General features: G+C 42.0%; 1 protein-coding gene across 11 annotated transcripts in view; it reads right to left on the bottom strand.

Annotated features, from left to right (window-relative positions):
• Ldb2 (LIM domain binding 2) overlaps positions 1-25,126 on the bottom strand; it is a 355,063-nt gene that overhangs the window by 36,922 nt on the left and 293,015 nt on the right. The window lies entirely within an intron of this gene.

Below are 25,126 nucleotides of genomic sequence, written 5' to 3'. Positions count from 1 at the left end.
CCCCCAAATCCAGGTAAGCTGAGATATTCTGCACAGGGAAGTTGGCATTCCAATAATATCCTCTGAAGGTAGTTAGGAGCTGGGAAGCACCCGGGAAGACCATAGACCATCTTTTCTTGGTATTTCCAACATCAAGAGTGCAGGGTGCAAGGCATACAGATGCAATCTTCCATCCCCAAAGTTCCCTTTTCTGTTCTATGAAATCCATACCCTCCTGCACCTTGGCACACAGTCTCCACTCAGAGAGATTGCTGCCCTTTACTGTTTTGATTAAAGGACAATCTGCTTCTGTAGGTGTCTGACTCCTCTTTCTTTTACTTTTATGTTGCCTTGATTACCTTGATCTAACAGATATATCCACTAAAATCAGCCACAGGGTCTATTTGATCCAATGACTTCCAGTCACACAGTTCCAGCCAAACACCTCCTTAGTGTTACACTGGGTATCTTAGTGATTCTTTTCAGGATGTGCTCCTAATCTAGAGCTCATGCGCACTCCTGGATGCTTTGGCATTTACATCCTTATGCATGGCCCTTTACAGTGTCTAACTCGATTCTGATTTGAGAGACAGCAACATGATGCAGCACCAAGCCCAATTCTGTTTCCTACTCATCGTTCCCTCTCAGGCCAGCTTCTCTCATCCTTCTGTTTCTGCACCTATCATGTGAGCTGACACTCGTCCTTCTGTTTCTGCACCTATCATGTGAGCTGACACTCATTCTTAGTCACAATGGGATGTGAAGCATTGACTCATTACTCTTTCTATGATGTTTAGAACACTATTCAGTATCTATAAAACTCCATATTAAGCTTCTTTAAACAAGATAAACTATCTTAGAACCATTTAAAATTATCCTGCTTCTTGACCCAACCTTGAAGTCAGAGAGACTGCAGCATCATCTAGGAAATAAAACAGAACCATTACCTCAGTGGCTCTGGGAAGCGGCAGCGTCCACCTGTGCCATTCCTCTGAGGTCTATCTCCCATTATTGACTCCTCACCTCTGGTTAGCCTGCCCTCCTCCAATAAGGTTTTTCTTGGTCTATGACCCCTCAGCCACCTCATCTGGCTTGCTCTTTCCTTTTACTGGGTCTTTCCATCTTTGTACCATTTCACCAGGACAGCACAACTTTCCCATACCCTTTCTTGGTCTCCCTGAAGTCTAAGTGTGATGATCTGTTTATTATCTCTCCTCTAGGAGGCGGTCAGCTCTTCGAAGGAGAGATTATGTTTTCCTCCTGTCCGCACCTTGAAGTGTTGCATGCGGTGCTCACAGTCTGCATACAGTGGACAATGTAAGGAACCTCTCTAAGGTGAGTAACATTTTTTTTTTAAAACTTTTCAGCAGCTTTTGTATCCCTTCAAGTAGTGAGTGGCAGAGAAGTCTGAAAGTGGATCTTAAGTACCAAATGAGAGCCCCCACACCCTTCACTATTAGCTACAAGCCTTGCGGGATATATGATAGCTGCTCATTGCTTAGGTTTCAACAAAGCACAACACCCTGCAGTCTGCTGATGGATTAGAGGCAGCACACATTTCACCAGGAAACAGCAGCGGCAGAGGAGATGCCAGGGAGATTAACGACAAGGAATAAGATTTTCAGAAAATCAAGGGCAGCGAGTGAGACCCTAAGCAAATGAGAAAATGAAGGTGTGACATTTTACCTGATGAAGACATATGAGAATATCAAGGACTTTGCCATTCTGAAACCAGCTTTATTTACGTGGGACCTAGAACCCATGCAGGAATTTGATACCTGATGTTCTGCTGAGAACCTTCTCCAGCTACCACAGAGCCAGCAAAGACACTGGTCTTTTGCAAAGAGCATTTTCAACATCCGTGCCACATCGTGAATGCCCAGTCTGTAAGTTCTAGGGCAGCTCAGGGTTTTAGTGTTGATAAGAAAGTGACAGTAGAGGTCAAAGCTAGCACCTCAGAAGCAGTTATATGTGTCTCCTCATAACAAGATCCCTGATTGCTCTGCTTGGAAGTCTAAGGGGTGAATAAGAACATGGGAAGAGATTCAACTCTCCTCAAATCTCACACTCAGTCTGCTAGCGAGTCTTGCTGAGACAACGTTTTTTATTCTTCTCTTTCTCTCTCTCTCTCTCTCTCTCTCTCTCTCTCTCTCTCTCTCTCTCTCTCTCTCTCACTAGATCCAGGACAATGATCTTCACTGTAATCACCTTGGTGCAGGCTTTACAAGGTTATCTAGAAGCCTGTAAGCACCTCCTGATTATCTGTTTCTGCCCTTAGCTACTTTCCATCTGTCTGTTCCATGCAGTAGCCATGGCCTTCTTAATTACACTCAGCTAGACCATGGCAACCCTGACATGGTACCATAGTCAGTGATGGACAGTATCTTCTGTCCTTGGGAAAATCAGAAGTTACTTTCTCACCAAATATATGGCAATGAGCTCAAAGCAGAAGCAGGAGTATGGCAGACCCTTGCAATCCTGCTACTTTCTCTGCAATAGTCACAGAATCCTTTGTAGTTGGTAGAAATGTTAAAATCAACTGAAAATTCAAATGACGTTTGAGTTGCATGGAAAGCCACCCCTTTCCAGCTTGTCCTGTCAGATGGATTTTATTCTAATTGACACTCAGGATTTCTTAGACAAGGGAGAGAACCTTCCACATGTGTGTGCTGGCTTTGGAGAAAAGACCCCAGTTCAAACCCTTTCTTCTCTTAGCTCACTTGCTTTTTCAAGTAAGTTAGAAAAGCTCCCAGAACCTCAACCTTTCTCATCTGTACAACTGGACAATAATAGGTCCATTAGGAAACTATCATTTCATCCTGAATTGTATCCACCTATCTTGAGCCCTGTTGGGATATTCCTCTCTATATGAAATCTGCTTGATAGAATTAACCTCCCTCTTTCTGCAATCTCCTTCTTGACCACCAATAAACGACCAGCGCAGTCATCTTTCTCTCTGTAGTCTTCCGGATGTTATGCTTCTTCTCAACACTATGAGTTCCTGGATAGGGACTTTTTATCCTCACTACCTGATTTGGTACTGTTTCTCAAATGAATACAAATTCCCAGGAGCAAACAAGGTACATCTCATAAATGGAAGCTTGTCACATTTTTATTTTCCAAGAAGTTTACCTTTGTTATGGTAAGTCATATTAGGGCATTGGGGAGAATGAAACACTACAGTATGAAGAAAGACAATTATAAAATTGACTTGATATACTAAGAGTGATTTAAAAAATTCAACACCAAATGCTGATCAGGATGGTGGGATGGAAACTTCTCTGAACGTCAGGAGTGGAGATGAACACAAGCCTGCAGGAAACAACCATGTAGATACACATCACTCGGTCCATGTAGATACACATCACTCAGTCCGTGCTTCTACTCCTGAGTGAATGCAGGCATGAATGAATGGGTTAAAACACCAGGCTTACAAAACAATGAAGAAAGTAAAATGAAGGGTAGGCAGTTGTTAACCAAAGATTTCCTAATAGTTTTCAAAATCTCAGGTACACTAGGCCACCCACCTAAATATTTCTGCCATTGTTCTATAAGTCATGTGTGTTTCATTCCCTCCCTCGATCCCTCGCTCACTCTCTGTCACATGTGGAAGTAAGCCTTACTGTTTACAGACTGTCTTTCTGGTCCAGGGGATAGGTCATTGAGATAGAAATCTTCCATCTGAGTTGACCATTGTCCTTTGAGATTAGATTGTAGTTATGTCTGCTCCAGTTCCTGTAGCTAGCGACGGAGAATGTTTGCTATTATTTGTGCTTGATGAGTAACAAGGGCTTGGTAAATATGAATACTCGTGGGATATGCTGATCGATTAATCAATGCATTTAAGAGGATGCTTTCCTAGGAAGGCGCTCAGAGCATTAAGAATGTCATCGCTCTGGTTTGATCTTTGTTGCTGTGATCTGTGAAAGAACACTCCGACTGAAAGTACGCTGGAGAGGAAAGGGTTTTTTTTTTGTTTGTTTGTTTTGTCTTCAACTTCCAAGTCATCATCCATCACTGAGGGAAGTGGTAGGAAATCAAACAAAACTTAAAGGCAGGACCAAGAAGACACTCTGCTTACTGGTTCACTCTTAGCCTCATGCTTAGTTAGCTATTTTAGAAAGCCCAGGACTGTCTGGCCAGGATGGTACCACCCACATCAATTAATACTAAAAAGAATCTGTCACAGACATGCACATAGCCGATCTGATCTGGAGAGTGCCTCAATGAAGATCTGCCTCTCCAGATGTTCTCGGCTGTGCCAAGTTGAAAATTATAACTAACTAGGACACCCATGGTCTTGTATTCCAATTTCTTTGAATTTTAACTCATTGAGAAATTCTCTAGCTTTTAATGCTCTCGATCATAATGTTATTTATAAAAATTTATTCTTGCTAAAACCAACAAACTAAACATATCCAAGCTTTATCTCTTTCTTTCTACTCAACCTTTCAACTAATTAAGAGTCAGCCTTCTTTCCCCAGCCAGGAACTAACTGGAAGGAGTGAAGGAGGACTGGATGCAGCTGAGGATGTTTAAGGTGGTAAAACTGCTCCACAACCTACTGCAGTCATGGATTTGTGCCATTGTATATTTGCCCAAGCTTATCGAGAGTACCCACCCATCCTATTATAAACCAGGAGGTTTGCCGAGTATGATGTCTCACTGTCTGTTCACTGACTGTAACGAATAGATACTCTTGAGGGGATGATGTGGGGGAGGTTTGCTGTGCAAATATGTGTAGTGAGGAGCTGTGGGCTGGATTCCCGCCACCCTGCTCCTGCCATGTTTAGCTTTACACGTGAAATAACATCACACAAATTGTATTCTTTTAAACACTGCCTGGCCCTTAGTTTCAGCCTCTTACTCACATCTTGACTAACCCATATCTAATAATCTGTGTAGCACCACAAAGTGGTGCCTTACCAGGTAGATTCTAGCATACGTCCATCTTGGGCTGGAGCTTCATTGCGTCTGGCTTCTCTCTGAGGAGAGGCACGGCGGTCTGCCTAACTTAGGAGAGATGTGGCATCTTACTGATCCTTCTACCTCACTTCCTCTTCCTGTTCTGTCTACTCCACCCACCTAAGGGGCAGTCTATCAAATGGGCCAGGCAGTTTCTTTATTAGCCAATGAAATCAACTCAAACAGAAGACTCTCCCACATCATTTCCCCTTTTTCTGTTTAAACAATAAAAGAAAGGCTTTAACTTTAACATAGTAAAATTACATATAACAAAATAGTTATCAAGTAAGAATTAGTTACAATATTATATCCATTTTATCTTTTATCATAACAAAGGAAAACTTTATCTATCCATTCTTCAACTCCATCAAAGACTCCAGAAGGATATAATATTACCTAAGTAAATAAGAAATAAGCAACTTACAAAACTCTAGAAATGACAGAGACATCTCGCTGCCTGGACAGTCACCCAAAGTTCCTTTGTACTGTTGGGGCATCCATCTTCAGCCTTCAGGCCCATAGTATCCAGAGACATTTCCATGAAGCAGGAAATTTCAAAGGCAGTTCAGTCAGTATCTACTGTGTCCTGCAGAATGTCTCACAGACTCTTTCATGAGTCAGGAACCCCAAAGAATCATCTCACATTTAGGCAAGTTCAGCAGTCCTCTCTGTGGGTTCTCTGTGTACAGTTTATGCAACAGTCCAAGCAAGAGCAGTTTCTTGCCCAATGGCTATCAAACTCCATAAGGAGCCTCTTTGATGCCCATCATCTTCTTGAAATAGATGGTGCTGCCAGGAGCAGGCAAGTCTCATTGTCATGAAAAGCCCTAAGTTATTAAAACATTTAAATGCTATATTCTGTAGTCTTTGGAAGATATGAAGAATGCCTATGTAACTTAAATATATCTCTATATATCTAGAAAATCTAACTAACATGACTATAAGCTTTACTATTATTGACTATCCATTAACAACCTATATACATTACATTTTTAAAATGAACTACACAATCACAATACCTTAATCAGTATCAGAAATACATATACATAAAACAAAATTTACCTTAAATTTAAATCACTAAAGCAAAATCCATATCAATGCAAATTATTCATCTCCATATCATATCCCCCTTTAAATGTAAAAAAAAAAACATTTATAAACAATATTTGGGAACATGGGCGCAGTTATTTCTCTCCAAACTGCTTCCTGCTGAATGGGGGCGCTGTTAATCAGATCTTCATGGTGTAACGTGTGCCAGGTTCATCACAGTCATCAGTTGGGTGAAGTAATTTTCTGAAGGTGTTCACTGCAACCTTTCAGGAGGGCGTGGTCTATCATACCATATTGGGATAGAAGCAATCCAACAGGTCTCATTTTCTGTAAAAATAAAAGAAACTCCTTTCCAAAGCATCATGTCCTTAGATCCAAATTGTAAAGTCAAGGTATTTTCAAAATATCTATTCTGGAATAGTTTAGCAGCATTTGTAAACAAATATCTTTTAGCAGCTGTTGCTCCTTCCTCAGCATTCAAACAATTCAAAGAGAGCATAATAGTATACAGCATCAAGATTCTTTGTGTATTTTCCATCTTTGTACGGCTTTATTTTAACCTCTATTTCATTTATTTTTACTTTTATTTTTTGACAAGTTCTCTGTATATCTTTGTCCTGGAATAACTCTGTAGACCAGGCTGTCCTTGAACTCTCAGAAATCCACTGGCCTTTGCATCCCAAGTGCTGGGATTAAAGGCGTATGCTACCACACCTAGAACTCACAGAGATCAGTCTGTCTCTGCCTCCCAGGCATTGGGGTTAAAGGTGTGTGCTGCCACACCTTGAAGTCACAGAGGTCAATCTACCTCTGCCTCCCAAGTGTTGGGATTAAAGGTGTGTACCACCACAACAAACTACTTCCTCTTTTTCTTTTTTTCTTTTTCTTTGTATTTTACTTTTAAGAACTTTAACCTTTAGCCTGCATATATTTTTAACACAGTGTAAACCACTTAGACATTTTCTTCGACTTTGAATTTTTCTTTTACTGTATATCTCTCTTTCTGACTACATGAGTCTTTACTTTATCAAACAATATCAGTAGGACGAAAGCCGTGACTTTGGCGGCTAGATCCAGCCCATTCCCTAGCTTTCCAGCCTCATGGCAGAGGTACCACAACTCTTTGGCGGTTCAAGGTCCCTGCCAGCAAGCAAGCTGGAACAGTGTTAAACAACACTCAAAAGCTCCATAGTCAGGACCGCCTGCTTGAAAGAGTCAGAGTTTGCCCTGGTAGGATGACCCAGAAAGCCGGCATTTTAAAACAGCACAGCTTTTTTCCTGCTATGGCTGAAAACTGAAAAGCTTTTCATCAACACCATTTAAGTGTTTTGTGGCAGGACCTCTTAATGAGCTGCAGGGTTTTGCAGCTGAAGCTGAGTCAGGAAGCCTCTCTTAGATGAGAGCGCTTGCTCAGACCCGAGAAATTGCTGTTATCAAGAAAACATGCTTTACTCTAGTCTTTCCCAAGCTTTCTCAGGCTTTCTGTGGATTCAGTTATCCACGTCTGGGCGCCATTTTGTAGTGATTAGCTGTGGGCCGGCTTCCCACTGTCCGGCTCCCAGCCACCGGCTAGCTTTACCCAAAATAACATCACACAAATTGTATTCTTTTAAACACTGCCTGGCCCTTAGTTTCAGCCTCTTTCTCACATCTTGACTAACCCATATCTAATAATCTTTGTAACACCATGAGTGGTGTCTTACCGGGGAAGTTTCAGCATGTCTGACCTGGTGGCTTGCTCCATCGCATCTGGCTTCTCTCTGAGGAGAGGCACAGCGGTCTGTCTAACTTAGGAGAGGCGTAGCATCTTACTGATCCTTCTACCTCACTTCCTCTTCCTGTTCTGTCTACTCCACCCACCTAAGGGGCGGTCTATCAAATGGGCCAGGCAGTTTCTTTATTAGCCAATGAAATCAACTCAAACAGAAGACTCTCCCACATCAAATATGGGCAATTTCCATACTGTCTGGTCAATTTTCCTATTAGTTACCAATGAAGTGGGAAAAAAAAAAAACAAGAGGTCTGGCCCCACCTACAGAGATTCTGATATAACTGGGTTGGGTCTGGGCTAAGTGTCTTACCTTCCACACCTGCCAAATGATTCTGATATTCAGTAGAGTTAAGATAAACATTACTTTAAGTGGAAAAAGGGGGCCAGATATGGCATCTTCCCTGATAAGCAACCTTCCTAAGTGATGGGAAATTCTGTAGCATAGAATTAACAAGCATAGCTGACTTGTTAGTGCTCCATCTGAATTTCTAAATCTGTCTTCTAAAATTTTGTACCTTCACTCCTTTGTATATGTATATGTACACACATGAATACGTGTGCTCACACACTACACAAGTGAGTTCATCTCTTTAGGATATAAGGTATTGTTTTATATTTCCAGACTTTTGCACATCTTGCTTATTCTGCCTGGAACATTCTTCCTCTCCTCCGGTGACTACTTAGCTTCCGTTCATTTTCAAAACTCATTGGAAGTCTGTGTGCCAGGGCCTTTTGCTCTGGGCTCCCAGAGCTCTCCAGAGGTGTTTCTGCAGCAACCCTCCTGATAAGGAAGCGTCGACTACAAGCTGTTCTGAAACCCGGCACGTCCTCCCGGTCATCCCTCTACTCACTGCCACCAGCCTGAGATTTCAACATTCCTTCGCCTGGCTCTGCATCCCTGTCACTGTCTTTCCACATTCTCTTGCTGCCATGGAAACTTTGCCAGGATAGACTTCTTTGTGCCATCCATCTCCTTTGTCTCTCCTGTCATTAAAACCAAGTAAGCCGAAGACCTCAGTTCAGTTAGCCCCTGTCTGTGGATGCCGTCTGGATCTCTCCTACACTGAAGGGCAATTTTCCTTTTTTATTCTCACAAACAGATGTTTCCTTCCTGTTTCTGAAATCATATATACATTTCGGAGAGACTGCACAACACCTCTCTCTACCTGGCCACAAAGAAATGAGAGTAGGGATATCATTTTTCTAGCCCATCACTGTACTTCCAGCATCTAGCACCACACCTGGTTTCCAGCTCCTTTGAACATTCAGAATGAATGGATGAATGAATGAATGAATTAAGCACTAGCACATAGCAAGTGCTTAATAATTCACATAATTACCTAACTGCTATGTCTGTTGAGCTCAGGCAACAAATCTTCTTTTTTTTTTTTTTTACAATCCCCAGGCTTTGGCTGCTAGGGAGCTCTCAGAAAAGCTTGTGTTGTGTATTATCAAAGCTAATCACTATTCCTTTGGCTTCATCTCATAATCAGCTCTTAAAGTATATCAAAAGCATCTTCCCTCCCTCATAAACCCATGAACAATAAAGACTGTTGATTCACATAGCCATTGGAACAGTGAGAAATTACCCAAAGCCACTGGGAAATTAACAAGGAAATAATGGTTTTGAGAAGGGTGAAAGACCTCTAATAAGAGAAAACCTAACCGAACATTTGTAGTTAAAAGTTGAATCAACTACATGTAAATATAGCAATAGGGAAATACAATTGCCCCGAATTTTATTTAAATGAGTCAGTCCTGTACCCACTGACCCAGCATTGTGAATCAGCCTAGCATTTTTAAGAAGTAAAATGCATACCAGAACATTACTTGGACTGTACTTTTGCCGAAGGTATATTCTAGAGTTTTGTGGAGGCCTATGTGATGGAGGATTCTCATTGGCTAATAAACAAACTGCCTTGGCTTTTTGATAGGGCAAAATTTAGATAGGTGGAGTAGACAGAACAGGAAAAAGGAAGTGAGGTAGATGGCTCAGACAGTTGCCATGCCTCTGCTCTCTGAGACAGACTGCCGTGCCTCTCCTCAGGGAGACAGATGCAATGGAGCCAGCCGCCAGTTCAGACATGCTGAATCTTTCCCAGTAAGACACCATTCGTGGTGTTACAAAGATTATTAGATATGGGTTAGTCAAGATGTGAGTAAGAGGCTGGAACTAATGAGCCAGGCAGTAGTTAAAAGAATACAGTTTGTGTTGTTCTTTCTGGGGCTGAGCTAGTCAGGTAGCCAAAAGCGGGGCGGGATGAAAAGCAGGCCTGCCCGCCGCTCATCTCTACACCTATGGTCAGGAAAACTAAAAGGCTTTGTATTAATTAGGTGTGTCACCAGCTATCCTGTGCATCACTATCATCAAACCCAGAAATTATCAGAGAGAATCGTGTGAAAACTGTGACTACACTTTCTGACAATCGCAAAATTTTCACCAGCTGACCACTCGCCCTCAGGACCCCAGGCACTGGTTTCTAGATATACCTCTAGCCCTTAGAATGTTTCTTTTTGTACTAGAAATATCTACGTTATGATTTAAGAGACTGATTGTGCTTATGGTACATATTAAAAACCATAGTGTTAAAATCATTTTCAACCATCTATCCAGAAATTTAGATAACAAATATCTCTTTCAGCTGGGATATCTATGGGGTCCCTGCAGACCTAAGGTGAGCTGTTATTTCAGAAGATCCGATTCTAATGTTTAAAGATATTTAGATTAGAACCACATAATCCTTACTCCAGCAATTCTCAATAAGGAGCAAATTAGAATAAGTGACGTTACTCTGGTGCACTGTGTCTAAGTCAATAGTTTCCCCCGTCTTTCTCCCTCCCTTCCCTGGCCTTGATCCATAGTGATCTCCATGGTTTTAAATGCAGGAATTCAAATTTATCACCTTTAAAAACAACTCTGGATGTCACAAATATCTGCAAATCCAACAAGTTAAATAATAAACAGAAGAACTGTGTCCCTCCCTGAATCACACATCCACAGATGAAATTTCTGTTTTATTCTTGCTTAGTGAGGGCAGCCAAAGTGCAAACTGCTCTCCAGGTTAAAATCAGGAACAGAGTGGACATCTCCTCTCGCACATTCCTTGTAAATTTAATCACAGAGTGAATTAACTTTTCTCTGCTCAAATATTTCAGATGCATCTCAGTGAATTTCAAAGCTTTCTATTGCTTATGACTCATTTTAATATTAAGAAAGTTGTCCATTGTGTGCAGAAAACGCCTATTTATGTTAAAGTATATTGAGGTACTGCCTGAAAAAAAATTTCCATGAAGTCATTCTTCCCTCTCAAAGCTCCAGGATCAGATGATTTCAAGGGATGAAATACATATAATGTAAAAAGGTAAGTCTACAAATCCTTTTGAAAGAGAGAACTTCAATGCCATTTAAGTTTTTTTTTTTTTTCTGGAAAAGGGAAGAAGAAATGTTTCTAAAATGTTCATGAGCATTCATGAGACTACCAGAAGTCTCCATACAATAGAGGAAATAATTTTATTTAAATATTTCTTCTGTAATATTGATATGGAAATGGTAATTATTAGCTGTATTTAATGTTGAATTGGCCAATTAACAGGAAGATACACACTGGACAGGCAAGATTTGCTCCAGAATGGAATGTTGATTTACCATCAAGAAAGCAAGATGAAATGTTTTCTAGTGTTTTATAGAAAACAGCCCACGTTCTGTGATCCTGTCCACATTTTCTAACCTTTGTGAAAACAAGTTTCTTAAGGTTCGTGATCATGGTAATAATAGATAATTCTAGCTCAGGCAATGACTAAATGAGTTGATGCATGCAAAGAAATTACAGTGTTACCTTGAATATCAATTGCATCAAATAAGCATTGCTTGTTCTTATCATGCTTAGTCACAACAGAAAAAATACATCTGATAGAATTTAATCCCATTTAAAAAACTCTAGCTCTTACTGGAGTAAAGCAAGATATTACCTGAATATGAGAAATGTGTCTGTCTCATATCGGAAGCTGCCGTCCTGCTAATGAAAAGGCCCAGAGCATTCCTATTAAAGTTAGACACTGAGTGAGCACGTTAATTATACCAGCTGTCATTTAACACTCTTAATGGTGTTAGCCAATATAACTAGACCAAAGACAGAGGGGAAAAAATACAAAAATGGAAAAAGAGCTTGGTTAAAAAAAATCATCATTTGCAAATGATATAATAATTTACCTGGAATGCTCAAGTAGGTCAACTTAAAACATAAACATTATTAAAATATTTCTAAAATTCTAGTTTAAGTGAAAAATAAACACTTTTTAGAAATTCTGAAAAAGCCAAAATTGCAGTCTACTAGATAGAAAACATGACAACGTGTAGGTACCCTTGGAAATGCGGTGTCAGGTTAAGAAGAGAAAACCAGACTAACTCAGTGTGCTAAGAATATGCTAAAAGCAGCATTTGAAACCCAGGAGGACAGTGTGGATTAATCAATAAGTGGTGTGTAGTTACCTGAGGAGCTAAAGAGACTCCTCGCCCTTCCTAAATTTCCTGTTTCAGGAAGATTGATTACGAGCACAAAAAAACAACTCCTCAACTTGAAAGGGGGCCTTAGAAGACACAGAAGAATTGTTTATTTTATCATTACCTCAAAGAGGATTATTACCAAAGACAAAACGTAAAACAGAAGACAGAGGGAGATGCTGTTTCATATGTACATATATACAAACATACATATATAGATTATACATACTATATATACTATAAGTAATTTATACAAATAGTATATATATATGTGCGTGTGCATGTGTGTATATACAAATAGTGTGTGTTTATTTCGCTCAATGGATAAAACAAAAAGAAATTTTAAAACTTTAAATTTGTATTATCAATTACATTACAACTAAATTACTTATGCAAAACATAAACCCCTATTTATATATACATGTATAGTGAAGCCGGGGTTATAACTCAGTGACAGAGCACATGCTTTGCTTATAAACATGTAGGAGAAACAACAGGAGTCCGATAAAAAATGGGTAAAGGACATATGTATTCATATGAAAGGAAAGGCAAATGGCTCAGTATTGAGAGTGTTTTTATTTATGTGCATGTGTTTGTTAATGTGTGGTACATGTGTGCAAGTGCTGCTGAAGTCCAGAAGAGGTAATGAGACCCTCTGGGGCTGGAGTTACAGAGGACTTGTGAACCACCTATTGTGGGTGGTGGGAATTGAACTGGGGTCCTTGGAAGAGCAGCAAGTACCCGTAATGCTGTGCCATCTCTCCTATCCCCACAAATTAAACATATTAGAAGGTGATAAATTTCTTTTGCAATAAGAGAAGTGCATATTTTAATGAAAATGAGATTACTTATAATATTAGAATTTGTAAAAAAAAATCAGTAACTGTTGAATAGTGTGGAAAATATGCAATTAAAAAAATTAAATTTATTATGTGTAAGCATATATGACATGTTTGGCCACACATGCCAAGGTCCTCATGTAGAGTTGGAAAAGCTTTTACAAAGTTTTGTCCTTCTATATTTGGGGAGTTCTAAGGGTTAAGTTTGGGTCACCATGCTTGTGTGGCAAGATATATTGCCTGGTTGAGATATTCACTGGACCCAAATAAGAATTTTCATACCCTACTGGTGGAGTAGAAACTTGGTACACCCACTATGCTGAAGAACTTGACAACATCTATCAAAATTACAATGCACATCTTTTTATCTGGCAAATGGACTCCCTGGATTATTTCTCCTACAGATTTAGTTCTTTCATTTGTCTCTGTGTGGTGTGAGACAATTGTCTACATTCTGTCAATTATGTTTTAAATAAACACTGATTGGCCAGTAGCCAGGCAGTAAGTATAGGTGGCGAAAACCAGACAGGAAATAGAGGCAGGTCAATGAGAACAGGAGAATTCTAGGAAGAGGGAAGCTCCCCCTGCAGTTCTGTCCAGACACAGAAGAAGCAAGATGTGACTATGCCACTGAAAAGGGTACTGAGCCATGTGGCTAACACAGATAAGAATAATGGGCTAATATACATTATAAGAGTTAATAAGGCCGGGCGGTGGTGGCGCAGGCCTTTAATCCCAGCACTCGGGAGGCAGAGGCAGGCGGATCTCTGTGAGTTTGAGACCAGCCTGGTCTACAAGAGCTAGCTGCAGAGAAACCCTGTCTCGAAAAACCAAAAAGGAAAAAAAAAGAGTTAATAAGAAGCCTGAGTTAATGCGCCAACCGGTTTATGATTAATGTAGACCTCTGTGTGATTTTCTTGGGACTAAGCAGCTGGGGGACCTGGTGGGTCAGAAAAACCTTGGTCAACATCTGTGCAAAATCTAATATTAAAGGCTATTTGCACATCACTATTACCAATAGAAAGAGATGAGAAACTACTTGAGTGTCCATCAGTCTAGTAGGGGCTAACATGCATTATTATATAATACTAGAATGGCATCCTTCCCCAGGATATAAAGATAGCAGAGCATTGTAGGTTCCAATGTATATGAGTTTGTGTATGTGGTGTGTGTATGTGATTAGAGCAATATATGATAGAAGACACAGATTATGTCAGAAGGAAAAAAAAAGCCACAAATCTGGTAGTTGTGGATGTCTCTAGAGAGGGAATGGAAGCAGGGTATAAAACTTTTCTATGCTTTAAATTTTGTGCTATATGAAGAGATAAATCTGTTCAAAATATGCATCCTTACATTTAAAAAAAAACAATAGGGAGACAGTCAAATGACTGGCAACATTTGGTACAGAGTTGTCTTTTTAAATCATTGTGACATGTCTCATTGTGACACCAAATAGGAGTTTGATGGCAGTGGTGGGCAGTGGGAAACTATGAAGCCCGGAGTTCTATCTGACTTTTACCCTTCTCCCTTAAATATTAAAGTAAACCAAATGAAATAGCCAATAATTAACATTTCTGACCTGTAAAAATAGCAATTTCATCAATTCTGTTCAATATTATTTTCATCTGTACAAATTAGTTTAGAAAGTAATAGTGATGAGAATGCTGGCTATCACTTTGATTGTCCCTTTTCATCCCAAGCTACATAGTTTGCAGATGTGAAAAGGGAGTTGGTAGAATGGGGATGCTGACTGGTATGAATCTCAAGTTTTGAAGAGTGAGCAGCTTGAATGGAATCGCGATAGATTTACTTGGGCTCTTGCTTAAAGCCAGCTGATTTGTGAGGTAAGCCAACAGGAGTGTGGGCAACAGGGGTTAAGGCAGTGAGCAATGGAGGTTTCTAGAGAATCACCCAGTTTACTAAGCATGTCAGTGTGTATACCTTGTCTATTCTATAGCCTTGGGGGGTAGACGACATCCAACCTCTTCCAAGCCACTCTACAGGATAGGAAACATTTTTGCTTTTCTTCACAAGTCATAGCTAATAGATACAGCATAGTTAATGTTGACCACTGCCAGGTTCTGCTGCTCAACATTGTCTCCAAAGCAAGATCTTTCCTTCCCAATCTTCCACTGTCAGAGAGATGCCTGTAGGCAGAAGCCCAGAAGGATGACCTGTCCTCTGTCATTTTGCATGTTTATAAGTTCTGTTTATGCATCTTGGGGAAACTTACATTTTTCTTTCTAATACTTTTCACACATGATAAGACAGTTCAGCAATATGGAATGTGGTAGCTGATTTCTTCTGGAGGCAAGATGCAGGAAGAATCCAAAGGCAAGGTTGGGAGAAAAAGGAAATAAAACTTGACTGATGCCTCAGGCTAAAATCTGCCTCCCTTGGTCTTCTGGAGTTGAAGTCTGGTCTATTCCTAGGATGACCCAGGGAATTGCTTTGTCCTCCCCTGTCTCATAAAACATGGGGGCTGAGCTAGTAGGAAGCTGGAGGAACAGATGCTCTCCAAAGGAGATTGACAGTATTAGGTTACAATTAACCAAGGGAAGTCCTGAAAGAGGTGGGAAACTGTGTGCGTGCTTCTCATGAGGTGGCATATGCCCTGCCACATAGAATATGTGCCCAACAGAAACCAGAGCACACACAGTCATGCAGTATGTGATTAGCACATGTTTGTGGCTAGAGCCTTGTAAATGGAGAAAACCAAAACAAACCTTAGTTCCCTTCATATGCCTGTGATAATGCATTGATCCAAAACAGTTTGTGCAGGCAAGGGTTTATTTGTCTTCATTTCCCCATTGCAATCTACCATTGAAAGAAGCCAGGGCAGGAACTCAAGGCAGAACCCGAAGGTAGGAACCGATGCAAGGGCCACGTAGGTGAGCTGCTTACTGACTTGCGCCTCATGGTTTTCTCAGCCTGCTTTTGCATAAATCCCAAACCAGGGATGATATCACCCACAATGGGCCTAGTCCTGCCTATGTCGATCACTAATTAGGAAAATTCCCCACACATATAAAATCGACTATAGACTGATATTATGAAGGCAGTTTCTCAACTGTGGTTCCCTTTTCTCAGATTGTGATAGCTTGTGTCAAGTTGACAAAAAGCAACCAGGACAAACAGCCCTGTGAAGATGGAGGAGACTGGAGTTAGGTTGCAACCAGTCAAGGGATGGCCAGAAGCTGGGAGAGACAAGACAAGGGAAGGTCACAGGTTTGGTCCTGCTGAAACCCTGATTTGGTCTCCTGATACCAACAATAAAATTCTGATTACTTCAATTCATCAAGGTGTGGCAAATAGCCCTAGCAGCCCTTTGGAATTGATGCATCCACCCAAATCAGAACCTATGGTCTACTTTGTTCCACTGAATTACAAGTCCCCATCTAGACATATCCTGAATGTCACACCGGGTGTCTTACAGCCTTCCTCTGCTCAGCGTGCACACTTAACCAAGAGCTCATGTTCACTCCTTGCTGTTTCAGCTTCAATGCTGAAGACGTGGCTTTCACAGTCCTATGCATGGCCCTTTGCATGATCAAACTGGATGCTGCCTACAGAGGCAGCAGCAAGAGGCAGCGCCAAGTCCCAGTCTGTCTCCCAATCATTGTTGCCATTCAAGACTGCTTGGCTTCCCCTGTTTATCTTTAGTTTCTTCACATATAATTCAATTCTGTCAACTAGTCTTGATGTAAGACATCACTAGGAAACACAGAGGCTCAGAAAAAGGTAGCCAACTCTCCGAGGTTCTAACCCTAGCAAATAGGACAGATAAAGCACAGGGGTCTGCTTTGGGAAGTGACAGTGTGTTACTTAATTTTCTCATTGCTGTGACTAAATACCTGACCAGAAGCAACTTGAGGGAGGAAGGGCCTATTTTACCTCATATAGGACATCACTCAGAGGAAGGCCTGGCAGCAGGAGGATGACGTAGCTGGGTATGTATAGGAAGCAGAGAGTGGACAGGAAGTGGGCCATAAAACCTCAAGGCCTGCTCTAGAGGCCCACTTCTTCTAGCAAGGTTTTATCTCCCCAAGGTTTAACAGTCACCCGAAACAGTACACATGAGCCTGCGGTAGCTTTTTCTTCACATTCAGACCACTATAGAGTAGCAGAAGTTTAGTACAGGGGACTGCAGCTTGCGATGACTGAAGTGTGAGAGGCCTTGCAGGCCCTTCGTTCTGGGTGTGCAATGTGTTGTCACTGGGAGGCTTCAGGCAGATGGCTTTAACGTCTCCCTCGGGGATGGTCTGATTTTGATTTTTGTTTTTAGGATACATGTGCAGACCCCAGTCAGCATAGGGACAACTGTGTGAATGATGACAGATGGCCTCAAAGCTGGGGGGTTATGGGAAGCCAGAGATAAAGAGGGATTTGAGGCATATTAGGATAAATTAAGTCCTGGTTCTGACCCCATCATGCTTTACTCTCTGGGAAGTTTCCAGTGTCCTCCGCTGTATCTATTGGCAACTCTCAAAATAAAACACTCTGGGTGTCTCAGAGGAGACGACTGGCTGAGCCTGCACCCAGGACTTCAGTCCGGCAGCGCGCAGAACAAAATTCTTGCTGTCTGATAGAGGGGTGGGAGCTTGGTGAACAATAGATTCCAATCCAGTTTGTGATTCTGCATAAAGCCAGGCGAGTGCCAGGTCCTGTCCAAGCCCTAGTGTCCCCTTTAAAGCGAACCGCTGATTAGCCCCACCCCAAGGTTATTGTGATGATTACAGCAAACCAAGTCTGACTGCTTCTCACAGGAGGGCCCAGTGACACTAGTGTATTGCGCAACCTTCTCCTTCTCTACTGAACTGGGAACCTCCCAAATTTTACTTCTTCTATATGAATTACAAATTCCCAGCCATTCCCAACCTGACTGCCTCGGGTTAGCCTTGCTTGTGCTTCTCCATTCATGTATTCCTTCTTGTCTCTCTGCTCTCTGAACCCTGCTATAAACAGAGGACAAGACTTTGGAATCCAAACAGTGAGTTTGAAAAGAATTGGAGTTTCAGGTGGCTAGGAAGATTGTGCCCAGGAGATTGGGAAGGTAACTAGAAGGTAACCACACAGAGAGACACTGAGTCTGCTAAGTGGGGAACACGTGAGCTGAGGCTCCTCTTCCCGTTTCATCTCCTATGCTGTTTCTTCCCTCAAAGTAAATTCAAAAAGCTCAAAAATCTTCCCTTTGTCCCCTTCTTCTCCTAGTTTCCTTATACACATTTTCCCTCCCCTCAGATAATTCCGGAAAATTGGAAGGGACTATTTACTGAGAGAGTCAATCTAGGGCTCCATCTTGCACTTAACTTCACAATCCCCAACCTTTTCTTAGCCTAACTGACTATTTCCCACCTTGCTATGTGCCTTGATTTTCAGCATCTTGTTTAACAACACTTTCCTCCTCTTTTGCTGTGTCTGAGCCTGGGAAATTGCTTTCTTTAATCCATGTCCCATTTGTACTTTTAGAGCCAATCATCCATGGCTTTGAAATTGTTTTCAGTTAAGATTGCTCAGCGAACACACCAGGTTTTTTTTTTTTTGTGTGTGTGTGTGTATGTGTCATTGTTTGGATATATATCATAATTCATGTCATTTATTATTGTATATTTTATATATAATAATATAATATATATTTTATGCGTGCATTTATATATATGGTACTCTAATGGTTGACCCTCCAGCCTGACTTTGGAGATCATTGCTTGCTAGATGCTATGATGTATGTAAGATGATTACTTCACTTATTTAAGGGTTAATTGCTTGTATTTCCTTGCCATGTAGTCACGAGTACTGCTTTTCTATCTTTAAATGCAATTAAAAGTGCCCTTTGGGTGTTCAAGGTTTGAATCATTCTCTGTGTGAAGCGTTCCTGTGTCTCTGAAGGGTCCCTTCAGCCTCCTCTCAGATGGAGCTTTTCCCTAAAGGGGAGAAAGGGGGAGGGCAGGGGAGGGAGGAGGAGAAGAAAGGGGGGAGAGGAGGAGGAAAGGGGAGAAGGAGATAAAGAAGGGAGGAGGATGAGATGGAAAAGGAGCTGGGAGAGGAGGGGGAGGAGGAGTAGGAAGATGAGGAGAAGGAGGAAGAGGAAGGGAAAGAAGGAGGCAAAGGAGGAAGTAGGGAGATCAGTTAGACCGAGCAGAGCAGAGCCTTATAGCTCTAAATTCTTGGAGGCGCTATGGCCTGGTTTGCTTCTGTTGTATTTGTAAATTTAAAATGGGAATGAAATCCATGTCAGTGTTTACTAGGGACCCACATAGGTTTCTCAATAATTAACAGAATCATACACCATAGACAATCCTTGAGAAAAGCAGAGTGGGTTTCGGAGCTAGATTTGTCCCGTGTATGTTGTGCCAGTGCTTGCCAATCTCTTATAGCTTGTGTTCTTCTAGCCTTTGAGCAGTAGCCACCCATCACGGGGAAACGATACCCTGGGATGGCTGTATATTTCAGTCAATAGGATGAGTGCCAGGATCGCACATTTGTTTGTATCAAAAATGCCAAGTTGCTATGGTAGTCTTAAAGTTCTCATTTTCTGGCCACAGCCTAACTCCATAACAAATAGCTGCAAGCCTGCTATGACCTATGGATCAAATTCTGAATAACATGCTTTAGTCCTCTGGGGATCTGGGATATGCCAGTCCCTGCATAAGGCGTGGGAGATTTGCCCAGGTGGGCTTTGCCTCCCTAGAATGTCAAGGCTTTGCTGATGCTCTGTCTGAATGCGCAACGCAAGAAAAGGGCAGCCGGCATCCCAGTCAAGTCTGCCGGTCCATCTTAGTCCCCGTGTGGGGTACCTGCTCCATCCTTGGGCTTATTGTGGCATTTAGGTGGAAATGCCTCCTCCCCTTATATGATCAAGGGAAATATTTGGCCAGGAGTCAAAGTCTTACGGAAATCGGAAACAAGAGAACACCTCAGCAGGATTCCAGTGCTGACTCCAGCTACACTCGGTCTCCTGGAGGCTACCCCATGTCCTTCTGTTGGGGGTCATTTTCCAGAGTTAATTGACCAGTGCTTCCAGGCATTAGGCTGTACTCCCTTTGCTGTCAGTAGAGATGACTTGCAGGGAGCAGCGTTCTTTAAGTCATGACAGCAAAGCAAAATTCTTCATTTGTGTTGGAAATTAAAGGTACAGGATCAAAACAAAGCAAGCTGCCACAACCGAAAACCCATGACCCCGAGTCTTACAGGATTTCCTGCCTCCCACTTGCTATCACTCATTTGGAAAGATAAGCTGAAGCTTATTTAAGAACAACAATATAATCAAGCCTGTAGATAATATTGAAAATCTCGAAAAATAATGATCACATGTTTGCAATAATAACTGTTCAGAAAGTGTTGGTTACTTCTCTCGCTGTTTTGTCTAGGGGTTCAACTTACAGTTCATCACAGAGGAGAAGGCAGGCATAGAGGGGGAGTCATGTTGTATGTGCAGCTAGGAAGCAGGGTGCAGAGAGGAAGTGGGGGTACTATCAAACCTCACAGCCTTCCTCTAGTGACTGACTGACTTCCTTCCACAAGCCTCCACCTCCCCAAGTTTCCCCAAGCAGTACATCAGCTTGAGACCAAGTTTCAAACACATGAGCCTATTGGGGACATCTCACATTCAGACCACTGACAGGAGCAGAAACACATATGACACACATCTTGGGCTCTCTCCTATACCCCACATCATTCTCCGGTCCCTTCTCCCTCTCTCCTTCCTGTTTCTTCTGATTTTCCATATGGTTTCAGAGCCCCCCAAAAGAAGTCAAAGCCGTGACCAATCTAAAGACAACAGATGCAGCAAAGCACACTTGGCTTCCTGGAGCCAGGAAAGGACTCGCCCCATGCTGTCACTGTCACCCTGACCCGTGACACAGATGCTGGGATACATAATGGACAGAACCCTTTACATGTGCAGACGGCAGGGCTGAGAAGCGAAGGCACTCGATAAATATCACAAAATAATCAATGACAGTAGTGGAAGTTGGACTCTGTCCTACTTCACATGGGCCTGGTATTTCTATAAATATAAATATTAACCTCCCCTGTGCGTCGGCTTCTCCTGAAGGAAGGTTCACCAGTCCTCGTGGCAATCTTGCGAGACATCGCATTCCTAACTGTCAGAGGAAGAGACGGAGGATCAGGGAACTTAAGCGGCTTGCTCAAGACCATAGCAATGAGAACGGAATTGGTAGTCTAACCCTCTGTCAGGAAACACAGTGAAGAGGGGCAGGTGTGATGGAGTTCAAGGGAAAGCATTAATGATAGTAGCAACTTGAAGATGACTTCACCTTTCACATTAGATAATTAAACAAACATTGTCACCACCCGTGCCTGAGTGTCTGCGGCTATTATAAACGGTTACTACGATGCTACTGTTCACCAGACAACAATAAGAAACCGTATGTCGGGGTTGGAGAGATAGCTCAGCACTCAAGAGCGTTTGCTATTCCTGCAGACGATTTGAGTTCAGTCTCCAGCACTCACAATGACCTGCAACTACAGCTTGAGGGACATCTGACACCTCTGGTCCCCATAGGCACCTACACTCACGTTCACAGAGCCCAGCACAGACATATACATATTATAATTAAAAGCAAAAACTAAAATGTAAATATTTTTTAAAAGGAAGTCACATGCAACCTAATTGCATGAAAGCAGAAACTATGCATATGGATGGATCTAGAGTTAAAGAATATACAAAAGGAATATGGCTTAGTTAAGACTCGGGATAATAATTGCCTTAACAGTTTGTCAAGTATAACCCTTAAAACACAAAATATATATCCCAGCTGCTAAGAAAACCAGACCAAGGGAAGCAGACAAAATACATTACTCACTTAAAAAAAAAAAATCTGTTCTTCAGAGTGGAAAGAATGGCTTCCCAAAATAACAAAGGGGGGGGGGGGCTATTTAGTGTAAAACTTTCTAATGAGAAAGAGCAAATGGAAATACTAGTGAATAAAAATTTGACACTGGAAAGTCAGAGTCGGGTCTCTAAGCGGGAATTCTGCACATTAGAGAGACCTAGAGGTTCCTTTTAGTTTTCAGTACCATTCAACCCACTTCTCTGCTGCTTTGTTTCCATGGTGAAATTCTAGGAGTAACTTTGAAAATTAATCATACAGGGTTTTTTTTTTTTGCTGTCATTCAAAATCAAATCTATCATTTAACAAACCATCTGCTAACTGTTCACTCAAGCGACATTTCCTTGGAACTTAGGAGTGTTCACAATGCTTAGACCATGGAACAGGAGCTAAGGGAGTAGAGTGAGGGACTGTCGACGAGACCTGCAGTAACCCAGCTTTGACCATGTGCTGAGGACTCCAGGAAGGTCAAGGGAGAGATCCTTGTGTAAAGTATAGAAGAATACATCCTGACAGATGAGAAAATCTGGCCTGGGATACTTAGATGGGACAGAAGGGCAGAAATTGTGTGACGGGCAATGAATCAGATTGTGTAGGGGCCTGGAAAGAAAAAAGCATAACCCATTTGCTGAACATTGTGCTGGCTTCCATGCTACAGGGGCTGGCTGCACCTCTCTTCCTGTCAGGACCAGCGTCCACTCCCACCAGTAGACTGGCGGAGTTGTGCTGCGGTGCCCCAGCAGGCTGCCTCAGTTCAACTTCCTAGTTCTCCCGAGACTTACATCATGTATGTATCCTGTCCATAGCTCATTTTCTCCTGAAGACAGTGACCATGGACGGAGCTCTTATGAGACTTATAGACTTCTAGGTTAGAAGGTGTGTGGCACAGAATCTGGCACACAGCCAGCCCCACACTGAACTGGTACCTGGAGAGAGTTCCCCTGCTCCAAGGGGTTCCTGGCTTCATAGTCAGGAGAGAGGGTCAGCCCTTCATCCACATTCCCAGCCTTCAGGACTGCAACATGTGGTGACCTGGAGAGTCCTTACTGCACAGTGAAAGTTAATTATTTACAGATAACTGGGAGAGGCCAGGGAGGGGAGATGGGAGGAAAATCTTGGTCTTTGTCAATCTATATTCAAAGCAGCTAACAGATGTCACTAAGAGTATGCCCAAGATCTCACCAAAGGATTAGTCACAGAGTCTGGACCAGCTCCAGAGTCCCTGATCCCCATGCAGGCCAGCTGAGGCCAGGGCACGGAAGGCAGTTCTTCTGAGAGGGGACATCTGTAGCTTTCACTTCTTCTGGTTCCTTATGAGAGCACAGTGGAGAAGGGCAGCTATGTGCGTAAGGCTATAACAAATGCACCAGCCCCAGGTTCAGCTACCCACCCATGTAGCCTGCCATACCCAAGCAGAGCTGGTTTGAATGCAGCTTTCAGAGGCTTGGGGACAGAGTCACAGGTGCCTGGTTGAGGGCACACATGCTTCCTACCTGCTGGGCAGAACTTGCACAATGTTTCAGGACTCTTATAACTGTGAGGGTGATGGATGAGTTGGTGGGGAACCCAAGTGATTCTGGCTTTTGCCAGGTCTGGTTTTGGTTCCAGATGCTTTAGGCTATGAAGAGGATCTTCCCTGTCAACCCAGAACCAGGACTCTTTCAGAGCTTCCTCATCATGAAATAGTTGGGCCAGTCCAGCATCCAGGTCAGACAAGACCTACCCTCTCACCCCTCCTGACTCCTCACTGGGAATGGTGAGTTCAAAACCCGCCCAGTGCTCAGATGGCTTACACACGCCCCACCTTCTGGTGTAAATTCTCTTTTCTGTATAATGGAAACGTCCTGCTCTTTCCTTTGATTTTTCTCGTTTCCAGCTTTCCCCACTCCACACATGAATCACCTTTCACCAAAATGATTTCTCTCCCTGAAGTATTTCTGTTTCCTTCTGGAAACTTCCATTGTGGTATTTACCGCTCTGCACTGTCTTTTTATGAGTCTCATCCCTTAGGGATGAATTTCTTAGTGGCAGAGGATAGCTCTTTCCTTTGTATCTTCCGTGTCTAGAAATATGTGAGTGAAATGGAACATGACTTTCACCACATAGAGGAGCGAGCCTGGCCAAGACCGACTGCATTTCAGCAGGTGCAAGGCTTGCTTGTACACAGAGCATGGAGAGTATAAAACAGAACCCACAGACCCGAAGAAAACTGGTGGGGAGAGAAGCCAAAGCATCACCTCTGCTGGGAGGGGGCCCCTGGTGAGTCAAATTGCTGCACAGTGAGCAGATAATGTATCGGGGGCAAAGTGGCCACCACTTTCTCAGGATTCTGGAGCACAATGCTCATTTTGTGAATGAAAGCAGATATGCCATGGGTAACTTGACTGTTGGAATTCTATATTAAACCGGTGTGATGGCTGTAACTCTTTTAGAACAAATATGGAGGCTCCTAGTATTGTATAGGTAAGGCATGTTGTTTAAAGCACTTAATATTTAAAAATAAAAACAAATTATATAAAAACAAAAGCAAAAACAATAACAACAACAACAAACAAACCAATGACATGTTAAACAGAGAATTTCTATGGCCTAGAAATGCCTGTATCCCACCACTGAGTCAAATTTCTCCAGGAGATTCTATAGCTCTGGTTACTTGCCTCAAGTGACAAACTGATTCTCTTAGGAGGAGTTGAGTTTAGTATGAACACACAAAGGCAGTAAATTCAAACAATATTACATTAGAAAGTGGATACAACTTCAGGCTAACTACTGCCAAAACATTTACAGAATAAAGATATGGCTTCCTTTTGAGTAATGAATTCTAAGAGTTACACAACTGTATAAGCAAAGTCAACCCTAAGTGCAGACCTGATGCTTTGTTAATTATTGTTAATTAAACCTCAACTTCTACTACTACTATACCTACACACACACACTCACAAACACACACACACACACACACACACACACACACACAGAAACCACACCACAACAAACAGTGGGGAGCATAGAATATACATTTCTGCTATGTATACTTGGTTTTACTAATTAATTAAATAATTAACTAAATAATAATTATCACTTGGAATCGAATCCAGGGCTCCTCGTGAGCAAGGAAGACACTCCACCATTGAGCTATATTATATACACAGGTTTCTTACTATGATTT

The sequence above is a fragment of the Arvicola amphibius genome, chromosome 1 (assembly GCF_903992535.2).
Source record: "Arvicola amphibius chromosome 1, mArvAmp1.2, whole genome shotgun sequence".
In the NCBI taxonomy this organism is placed as follows: Eukaryota; Metazoa; Chordata; class Mammalia; order Rodentia; family Cricetidae; genus Arvicola; species Arvicola amphibius.
Note: the sequence above shows the minus strand (reverse complement) of the source record. Positions and strands in the feature narration are given on the sequence as shown.